Raw genomic sequence first — 10,813 nt, forward strand, 5'->3', positions numbered from 1 at the left:
CCATACGAATAAGTTCACTTTTTCACCCAGATTTAAAAACTTTTCGGTGAAAAATACAAAGTTTGGAGGCTCAAGATTAAGGGAGTGGGAGAGGAAAAGAGCTTGATGAAAGTTGAGCGAAGGAGAATCGGAGTATAGGAGTAAACGAATAATGAGAGAAATAGTGCGGAAAGCGTGCCAGGAATATCGACCATCTTTCCATGTAGTGAGAGAGAGAGAGAGAGAGAGAGAGAGAGAGAGAGAGAGGGAGACGCCTAGATACTCTATCCATGCGACATTTTAATTAAAAGAGGGCGAACTCTCTCTACGTATGGGGACGCACACACCGAAAGCACAGATTTTTTAATCAGACTAATATGGCTTAACGAGCCCAGTACGTAGTTCTTTTTATCCGGAAGTATGCACGTATAAAAATATCCAAATATAACACATGTAGATACGTAGACGTGGACATGTAAAGCATGAAAGTTTTGAGTTTTTTCTCTCCTCCGCATGCTTCTTATGCTCTCGAGAGAGTCGTCGACTACCAACGGTTAAGCCGCAAAAAAAGAAATGCATTGGTTGATCTCCGCTCTGTGTGTGTGTGTGTGCTTTTTCCTCCGAAACTCTGATAACTCGTTCCATATACAAAGTTTACAAAACAACCTCTCGAGCAACACAACGCGCAGCAATAAGAGAAACGCTTTTGTACGTCGTCATGTGTTTTCTCACTTTGTATTTTATTTATGTTTTTCTTCGTCGAAGGGATTTTTTTTCTTTTACAACAACCCCTCGTTCGTTCCAGCACGACTCGATCGAATCTCGACTCTCTCTCCCACTCTCCTCTGCCACGACAAAAGGCTTCGGGCCAACGAAGAAAGATCGATTCGAACAACCTACTTTTCTCGTACTTTCCAATGTTTTTTATGATTTTTTCACAATTGTCTAGCACATTATTATACACAGATATTGAATTGCGTGTTGTGAATATGTACATTATGACGTTCGCACCGACGAATGAGCCACGTCTGAACTGCTATTCCGTTTGAAGTACCCGAGGCACTTTTCAATCGAGTGACGTTAATTAAACCCTAACGCTCCGTTGCTCAATATCAAACGGAAAAGAAAATGCACGGATGCGACAAAAACTGTGTCACTCTCTGCTGTCTGCCTTACGATCAAAGGTCAACGGACGTAGTCCATTTCAGAGAGTAATTGTTTGTTTGCGTTTACACTTTTACGACTTTTATATGTTTCATTTAATTCATAAAACACTCAACGAGGACACTTTGGTGACGTGTGCTTTTATAATTAGGCTCAAAGTGTTAAAGCGAACCCCTTTCGATTCAAGAAAATGAATGATTTCTGAAAAGCAATAGGAATTTCATTAGGATTCAGTGATTGGGAGGAAAAATATTGTGATATTGGTGCATGAATTCGGAGCTAGACTAATCTCACACGAGAAGAGAATGTACACGAGACTCGTGTGAGACACGATGATGTACCGTGTCTTGCTCCAGTTTGAGAATTTGAGAATTGATCGATGAGACATAACTATAGAATCGAGGCTATCGATATGGTAGTTTTTAAAGTGGAAATTCATTGAATTAGAGAAGAAACACGAGTGAGCAATCGAATAGAGCGCAAAGATTCTCACACCCAAATACAATATGATTACTCCAATAAAAGTGTAAATTATAAAGAAACGTCAAGTTTTGTTAGATCACCTGACGAGATCTTGATTAACTGTAATTCAAGTGAAGGAAAAAATGTGATCCACTAAATCATCTCCATCCCTCGGTCTTTAGATCACACAGATGTAAATTTCGTCACGTTAAGAAATCTTCTTGTTCTTTGCCAACTCAAATACAATTTTAAGGGTGAAGACGCAATTATAACTCAAAACATTGATATTAGATAAACTGATTGAATATCCCAATGATGCAAACTTTACGTTATTTTTCATCGTTCGTCGGTAAACAATCGTCTCCAAGTAAACAAACGTCATTACTTCATTTGTTTTTTATTCTCTTTCATATCCATGTTTATCTACATATTATTTGAACTAGTGAAAGGCAGTGTGACCATCTTCACTGTCGACACCAATCGATAATATTGATACTCAATTTAAAGAACGAATCATTTGTCAAACAAGTTACTTCATTTTTTAACATCTTTTAAACACAAAGCCAGCAGAGTTTTAGTTGAAACCGCGAGAGCAACGAACGGGCAGAGCGCGTCTTCGGAATTGTTCTGTCCACGAACAAACGACGAAGGAGCAAGCCTCGAGAATTTTGAAAAATGAGTAACATCCTTAAAATTGGAAACGATTCCGCAGAAACGTCGTCAATCAATGCTCTCCTCGACTCTTGTGCCTTTTATTAATCCCAAATAAAACGAATTTTCTCACATCAGAGTTATTCGCATTGAGATTTAACAGTGCTGAATGATACCTTGCCGGTACTGAGCGAAGGCAATCACGGAAAACGCGCAGCGGAATATGTGCCTCGGTAGCAAGCGCCCGTAACGAGGTGCGAAACGAAACCGATGGAATGCGGACATTGATCGGTGATTCGAGAGTAACGAAAGTTGCTCTCGATCGTGTGCCTGACGATCTGCAATGATTGGCTGCCTATCCCGAGAGATATAAATCTCTAGTTCGTGATTGGCTCGGTCGGCGGTCGAGTCATTTTCCCGTGCGGCAGTAGAGCAGCGAGAAAATGAGAAAATGAGAAAATTCAAAGAAAGCAGAGGCTCTGATTTTTTCGAAGCTTTTTTTCTACCTCCACAGCGGTTAATCGATCTTTCGACCGTTTTTTGGGTCAGTTTTTCTTTGTACAAGTTCATATGCGAAGAGCGAAAAAATATTTATTGTAAATTCGGAGAAGGGAGATGCTGGAGGGTGAGTCTCGTGACCTCGACAATCTCGAAGACTTGTCTCTTCGTCTGGAAGCGAGGGCGGGGCGTAGCCGTTGGGATCTTAGCAATTACCGAGGCCTGGCAGCGACGTCGTCTTCGTTGTCGTCGTTCTCGGTCGAATAGTAGTTTCTACCTTCCCCCCCCCCCCCCCCGCTCGCGCTTCGCATCCCATCCTGAGACTATAAAACCCCGGTAGGCATTCTGCCGGCTCTGTTAGCCTCTCAACTGACGCCACTACTGGTCCCTGGCAATTTCTTTCTATCGATTCACCCCGTTGGGAAAAGCGTCTTGGGAAAAAAAACCGCTCGAATGTGTGGATACATATATAAGAGACGGGGTGCATGCCACCTCGATGATGGAAAAAGAAATCGAGTTACTGCCCTCCAGGTACTCTGGCGATTCACGATAATATTTCTTTTAAGAATGCCCAGCTTTCTTCGTTTTTTCCTCCAAGTCGTTGAACGCTCGTAAATTGCCAAGAGTTATTTCAGAGGTGAGCGTTAAAAAAAAATTGCATTCTTGATGTGCTCGAGCTGTGAGTTTAGCTGCATTATTTTTTCGTTTTTATTTTTTTTTCTTTTCGTTGAACTCACCACCTGGACATTTATCTTCGGAAGATTGTCTATCCTTCGCGGAGACACTCTCAAACTCTGTGACAAATGAATTTCACAAGGTGAAAAGGATGAGATATCTTTGTCAGGATAAAATCTCAATTTCAAATCCAAGCAAACAGAAGCTTTTTCTCGCGATCGAGTACCGCAATCTATTCATCCTTTTGTCATTTTTGTCACTGGTCCTCGCACCTCCTGCTGCTACTCTCTTGACAGTATTTCCCAAGTAGCATTATTCAGAAACACTCAACGCGGTGTGATTCTTGCGGGGCTCACCCAAATCTTATAAAACCTCAAAACTCTCCTTCTCGCTCCTCCTGCTACTCGTTTTTCCCACGCACTTATTTTTCACGCGGCAGACGATTCATTTGAATGATTCAAACTCTCGGAGCTTGCACAGGACTCTCGGCCCGTGTGTATATAAAATCGTTGGTGCTTTGAACTTGGCCGGAGCGATCTCTTTTCTCGAGGCCATCAGTCTCGCCCCTGCTTCCAGTGGCGGTTCGCGCACCCCCCAAACATTCTTTTCTCGCCGCGCCAACCACTCCCAACGAGATCCCGTAAATATTTCACGTTGAGATGGAAGCGCGAACGAGCGGACTGGGCAAAAGCGTGAAAGCGGAAACTGGAAAAAAACGATGATGGAAAAGGAAAGAAAAAAGAAAAGGACGGGTGCAGCAGCGAGAGCGGGCGACCAACGAGAGGGAAATAAAAAAAATATCAAGCTCTCCCGGGCCCGTGGTGGTATTAGAGAAGATATGAAGGATCGCGGCGGTGTGAGAACCTGAAAAAAATACATCGAGCTTGCAGCAAGGCGTGGAAATAATCACGTCAAAAAATCCAAGCCCCAGCTTTTAGTGGGAAAAACGTTGCTGATACGAGCTCATTTTATTACTCGCAGCAAAGAGGGAATCAGGCCGAAAAAAGGCCGGGCGAAGGACAGAATCTGAGATCCAGGCTCGGGCAGGTCGCCGGGGATCGGAAAAAGTACAACGAATGAAAGAAACAAGTTTTCCCTAGTCGAGACAATTCGATCAAGTATTCGTGTCTCCAATGTAAATTCACCTTGCTGATAGTTCCTTTCCCTCCTTCTCGTCCTCACACTTTTTCTTCCTCGGGTGTGAATCTACAGACATTTGTGTGATCACATAGAACACGGTACAAAAAAGGCGTAACAATACGTCACTTAAAGTAATCCTTGTTACGTCCTTCGTTCCCTCACTGCCAATCGATATTTCTTCCTCCCTGCGCTGCTGCTCCTTCCTCAGAAATTTGTGTCCGGACATTCTTCTACAAGTTTCGTTATTCCGCACCAGAAGAGATCTTTTCGATATCTGTACGTGCCAAAGGCGGAAGTGACGCTCGAGAAGGAAATTCGTACGGGACTGCTGCGCGGTACGCGCGAATTTGACTCAAACTCACCCAAGCTTTCCATCTTGTATCAGACATCCAACGGTGGACTTTTCATTGATCCGTCACTCGTCACTTGCACGCATATCGAAGAATTATTGTTGTACAATTTTTCACGAATATTTCGCGAGTGAGGACATTTTTGTGGGGCGAATCGTGAATAGAAATCATGAGAAAATATTGTTAATAACGATGATGATCATCGAATTGAGAAGTTTTGTAATTGCATAGATAATGAGTGAATCGTACTCGCAGGGTACGAGGATACTTACAACTTTGTCTCATTCGACTCAGAATCGCGTGAAACATGTTTCGAACCCATCGTTGGAGGTCAATTTTTCGATTTTTTAAATTTTCAAAATTTTCGAACCTTGGAATTTTTTCGAAGTCTATTGCCTTCGAAATTTTGTTTTTTTTTCGGTCATTACAACTTTGTCTCATTCGACTCAGAATCGCGTGAAACATGTTTGGAACCCATCGCTGGAGGTCAATTTTTCGATTTTTGAAATTTTCGAACATTTTCAAAATTTCCGAAATTTTGAATTTTTTCGAAGTCTATTGCCTTCGAAATTTTGTTTTTTTTCGGTCATTACAACTTTGTTTCATTCGACTCAGAATCGCGTGAAACATGTTTGGAACCCATCGTTGGAGGTCAATTTTTCGATTTTTGAAATTTTCGAACCTTTTCAAAATTTCCGAAATTTTGAATTTTTTCGAAGTCTATTGCCTTCGAAATTTTGTTTTTTTTCGGTCATTACAACTTTGTTTCATTCGACTCAGAATCGCGTGAAACATGTTTCGAACACATCGTTGGAGGTCAATTTTTCGATTTTTGAAATTTTCGAACATTTTCAAAATTTCCGAAATTTTGAATTTTTTCGAAGTCTATTGCCTTCGAAATTTTGTTTTTTTTTCGGTCATTACAACTTTGTTTCATTCGACTCAGAATCGCGTGAAACATGTTTGGAACCCATCGTTGGAGGTCAATTTTTCGATTTTTGAAATTTTCGAACATTTTCAAAATTTCCGAAATTTTGAATTTTTTCGAAGTCTATTGCCTTCGAAATTTTGTTTTTTTTCGGTCATTACAACTTTGTTTCATTCGACTCAGAATCGCGTGAAACATGTTTCGAACCCATCGTTGGAGGTCAATTTTTCGATTTTTGAAATTTTCGACTCAGAATCGCGTGAAACATGTTTCGAACCCATCGTTGGAGGTCAATTTTTCGATTTTTGAAATTTTCAAAATTTCCGAAATTTTGAATTTTTTCGAAGTCTATTGCCTTCGAAATTTTGTTTTTTTTCGGTCATTACAACTTTGTTTCATTCGACTCAGAATCGCGTGAAACATGTTTCGAACACATCGTTGGAGGTCAATTTTTCGATTTTTGAAATTTTCGAACATTTTCAAAATTTCCGAAATTTTGAATTTTTTCGAAGTCTATTGCCTTCGAAATTTTGTTTTTTTTTCGGTCATTACAACTTTGTCTCATTCGACTCAGAATCGCGTGAAACATGTTTCGAACCCATCGTTGGGGATCAATTTTTCAATTTTTGAAATTTTCGAACATTTTCAAAATTTCCGAAATTTTGAATTTTTTCGAAGTCTATTGCCTTCGAAATTTTGTTTTTTTTTTCGGTCATTACAACTTTGTCTCTTTCTACTCAGAATCGCGTGAAACATGTTTCGAACCCATCGTTGGAGGTCAATTTTTCGATTTTTGAAATTTTCGAACATTTTCAAAATTTCCGAAATTTTGAATTTTTTCGAAGTCTATTGCCTTCGAAATTTTGTTTTTTTTTTTCGGTCATTACAACTTTGTCTCATTCGACTCAGAATCGCGTGAAATATGTTTCAAACCCGTGCGGTTCGAAACCGTCCCGCAGGGTACAGGATACTGTGCGATATGCTAAAGTTGTTGAAATTGTGGTAAACAACCTCCTTAAAAACGTCCAAATTAATTTGCTCGAAGTGTGAGTCATGCGTCAATTTGAAGGCTTGTAGTATCTCTCCTTAAATGCTTTTCTAATGTGTGAATAAAGATCCTACTTGAAAACGGTGGGTATCGTGCATAGGTAAATTCACAGTTGATAGGACGAAACACGCGATCCCCTCATCAGGCCAGACCTTTTCGTGTGTTGGCAAAAAGTTGAATCGTTGCGCATTTTAGAACGAGAGCAGAAGAGGCGAGGGAGTCCTGTTACATTTGCGAATGTTGCAATTGCGTGTTGCCTAAAGCCACAGTTGTGATGCGAGTGAATTAATGACATAAGCGCGAGGCGGCTGAAATAGCGAACGAATTGGAAGAGCTCTTTTTAACGAGCTTTGATTTATGCACTTCGTAATACGATGAGATTTCTCTATTCGTATTTTCAAATGGCAATTACGATCAATCCCGTTTCCATCCGCGTTAAATTACGAGTTTTTTTTTGTGTGCTATTTGAAGAGAATTTGAGATTCATAATTAATGGTATTATTGATCGAGATAAACTTGATTTGTGAATTTCAGATGTGATTAGCTGCTATGGAACTTCATTGATTGGCAAATGTATTTTTCTTCGTTCCATTGGTAAATTCTTTATGTAGCTCCATGATTAATTTATTCGGGATCTTCTGCTCGGCTTATCCGACTGACATCCTCGTGAAAAGATCGCTCCAATCAAAGTTATATTCCTTCGTATAAGCAATTTTCTCGGCAATCTCTACACACACTCGTCGGTTTACGCGTTTTCTCGGTTGGCTCGTTTCACCATGAAATCCGGAAGTGGCAGGATTTTTCTCATCCCGTAAACCCAAATTCTCCGGATAGAGAGGACGCGGTGACGATCAATGAACTAAATTGGTTCGGCGGTATAGCTATATTCGTGTTTACGTGATGACAACCGTGGCCAATATCCCATTCGCCACCAAAATTGTTTAAGCACATCGACCCACCCCTCGGTTTCTTTTAGTTGTGTTTTATTTTTGCCTCAACCTGGCCCAATTTTTCGACTTCTCGTGATTTTTTTTCTCTTTTTTATTTTTCTTTTTTCACAGTTGCCTCAACTTTTTTTCGAGCGTTGCACGAATCGATAACTGTCCGATTGAACGAGGTGGCTATGTGGAATTAAACGTTTCTCTGGTCTCTCGTATCGCGGCGTCGAAACCGTATCTTCGTATAGATATATAGATTTAAATATTTTCTCGTTTCGAGAAAAAGGCTTGTTGAAACGCTCGATTGAATCCGACGCGACAAAAATTGAAACGATCGACACTTGGAGCTAACCTTTGTCTGTGAACGGGAAATACTTTTTTTTCCATAGCAGATTCATTGAAAAAGAAAGGGAAAAAACATCATCGATATAAAAGTTTACCCTCCATTTTTACAACGACAAGTTGAGCCGTTGAAAAGTTAAACGTCACACCGATTAATCTGAGCATAACGAACGCAATGATTCCTACCTACACATTTTTCAAACTCCATAAAAAATGTAACTTTTCTCATCGAGGGCTATACCAATTTGGCAAAACTATGACCTCTTTCGTACTTTATCTTTTTTCTCCTCGTTTTCAAGCACACGGAACCAATCATGCAACTGGATATTCATGTGGATAGAAACGCCGAGGCCGTGCAAGGGCGCGCTTTAATCTAGAGTTCCGGTACTCATTCTACGCCAGGAGAAAAAGCGAGCGAAGGGGGAGGAGAAAAGAGAGAAAACTGAGGTATCCTACTGGGGTAAATTGAAAAGCCAATCTTGACTTGGTTCACAAGCGCGCACAGCCACGTTGCACCGGACCGAAATTCGCTTCTGTTTTGTCCAAACTACACGCCCGTATATCTATAGCCCCATATAACAAGGTATAACGTAGGCACCTTGCTGGGCAAACCCATAAATTGTCGCCTGCGAAATATCGAATAACGAACGCCCCTCTGCAGAGTTCGCTCTCTACCGAGCGGTACGTAAACGAAAACGGTGGAGCAAGATCGAACGAAAAGGAAATGAAAAAGAAGAATGTAATACCTGTCGCTTGAAAAATACAAAAGGCCAATAAAACAAATTTTCAGCGGAGAACAAACTCTGAAACAAATGCTACGTTATTCTTGTGACAAAAAAAAATTAAGTGCTCGCTGTACATTCGTGTAGTGCTAGAACTGATAAACATTCGTTTCTCCAAATAAACTTCGTGTTTTTTTTCCTATGAAAACGGGAAGTAGTTTGCACACATTGGTAATAAATATAAATTAATGACTCTAGAGAGAATGGCTCTCAATAACCTCGGAACATTTCAAGAGTAACATCGTCATACGTCAATCCCTGAATCTCCGGCCACACTCATCGGAGTCTCCAAAGGGCTCCATCAACAAAGCCCTTTGCGTCAGGATGAAATCGTTCTGGAAAAAAAAACTGGTATTACTCCCCCGTTGATCTTTTTGAACTCGCGGAAGCGACGCGTGTTCGCTTCACTCGCACTAATTGGATCAATTTCAACGTAATTCTCTCTTTTTTTTTCGTTTCCTTTTTTTTGCTCACCACATGGAACGACGAAGGGTCGAAAGGTGATGAAAAAGGACTGTGGTGTATCAACTGAAGAGTCTGCAACTCGTGTAACGAATACTCGTTATCGGCTGCTGTCCGATTTTTTAGTAGAGAAAAAAGCTCCGTGTACACCCACCCACACAGAGACACGGGAAAAAGAAGAAGAGAGTCGTGGACGATAGACTACCCAGAAAGATTTAACGACAGCAATTAATCGCTCGCAATGATCACCGATGAGCGCAGCGAGAGGAGAAACTAAAAGTCCTCGTGCTCGTTGACACACATGCAACTTCGTGTATCTCCTACAAACTCTGCACCTATAATGAAAACTCGTCGTTAACGATCTCCACTGACTCGCGTTCACCGATTGAAAGCACCAAAGTAATCGAGACGAAGAGCAATAGTTTCGATACTACCAAAATTCTCTCCTTCGAATTTCAGCTTATTCGCATAGAATCACGCAAAGAAAATATTCAATTCGATTCGAATATATTTGTCTAAGAGAATTCTACAAACGAAGAAATACTTTCGTCGAATAGAAATTCAGAATAAATTCATCGCCGAATTGACAGAAAAAAAGATCTTCGACGCTCCTCCTCTCTGTCCCTGATATTCTACTCTCATCGAAGAGCGTTCAGCTATTTGTGTATTCTAACTTAATGAGCGTACATGCAGCGAACGGGGATGGGGCAGCAAATCGTAGGAGGGATATAATTGCGAAAGGGCGTCACGTCGCAAGTTCGCAACGATGAGAATGCATTTAATTACCTCCGGTCTTGCAGGCCGCAGTAATATTACACGAATCTCGCTAAACGTTGCTTGAAAATGCAATGCACTGTCGGAGATCGTATGGAATATATACGTACACGCAGTTGAATGCATAGGATTTCGTGTGTGCGACGCTGGGACACGATACAGCCACTTTGCCATCCCTAATTCTGCCCTACGACCCGCTTAACTTACAACTCTCTGTTTCTCTCGCCCTGACTCGGCCGTGTTAAACGTCCGACTTTAATAATGAAACGGCGTGAAAAAATGCCAACTGAGCAGGAACGTAGTTCCGCCTCCTCCTTCCACTGTAAATAAAAATAAAACCACTAAAAAATGTGCAATGGAGAGGACGAAAAAGCGAATTTACGATACACCACGAGGGAGCCTCCATAGGCCAAAACATCGCACTGTCCACTACCGGAAACAATTTGACCTCGTGGAACGGAAGCTCCAAAACGCTTTGGGCCCGCGTCCCGGCTCGTTTTACATTTGTTTCAACCCTATTCACCGTTGCTCGAGCCCTCAAACGGTTTTCTATTATTGTCGATTGCACGCACGAGCACATATTAGCTCGATATTGAGTGTCACTTTTTCGGAAATGATAT

General features: G+C 41.1%; 1 protein-coding gene across 1 annotated transcript in view; it reads left to right on the forward strand.

Annotated features, from left to right (window-relative positions):
* The window catches only part of Nlg3 (Neuroligin 3), a 161,536-nt gene that overhangs the window by 44,155 nt on the left and 106,568 nt on the right, over positions 1–10,813 (forward strand). The gene's annotated exons all lie outside the window — the stretch shown is intronic.

Source organism: Venturia canescens, chromosome 9 (assembly GCF_019457755.1).
Source record: "Venturia canescens isolate UGA chromosome 9, ASM1945775v1, whole genome shotgun sequence".
Taxonomy (NCBI): Eukaryota; Metazoa; Arthropoda; class Insecta; order Hymenoptera; family Ichneumonidae; genus Venturia; species Venturia canescens.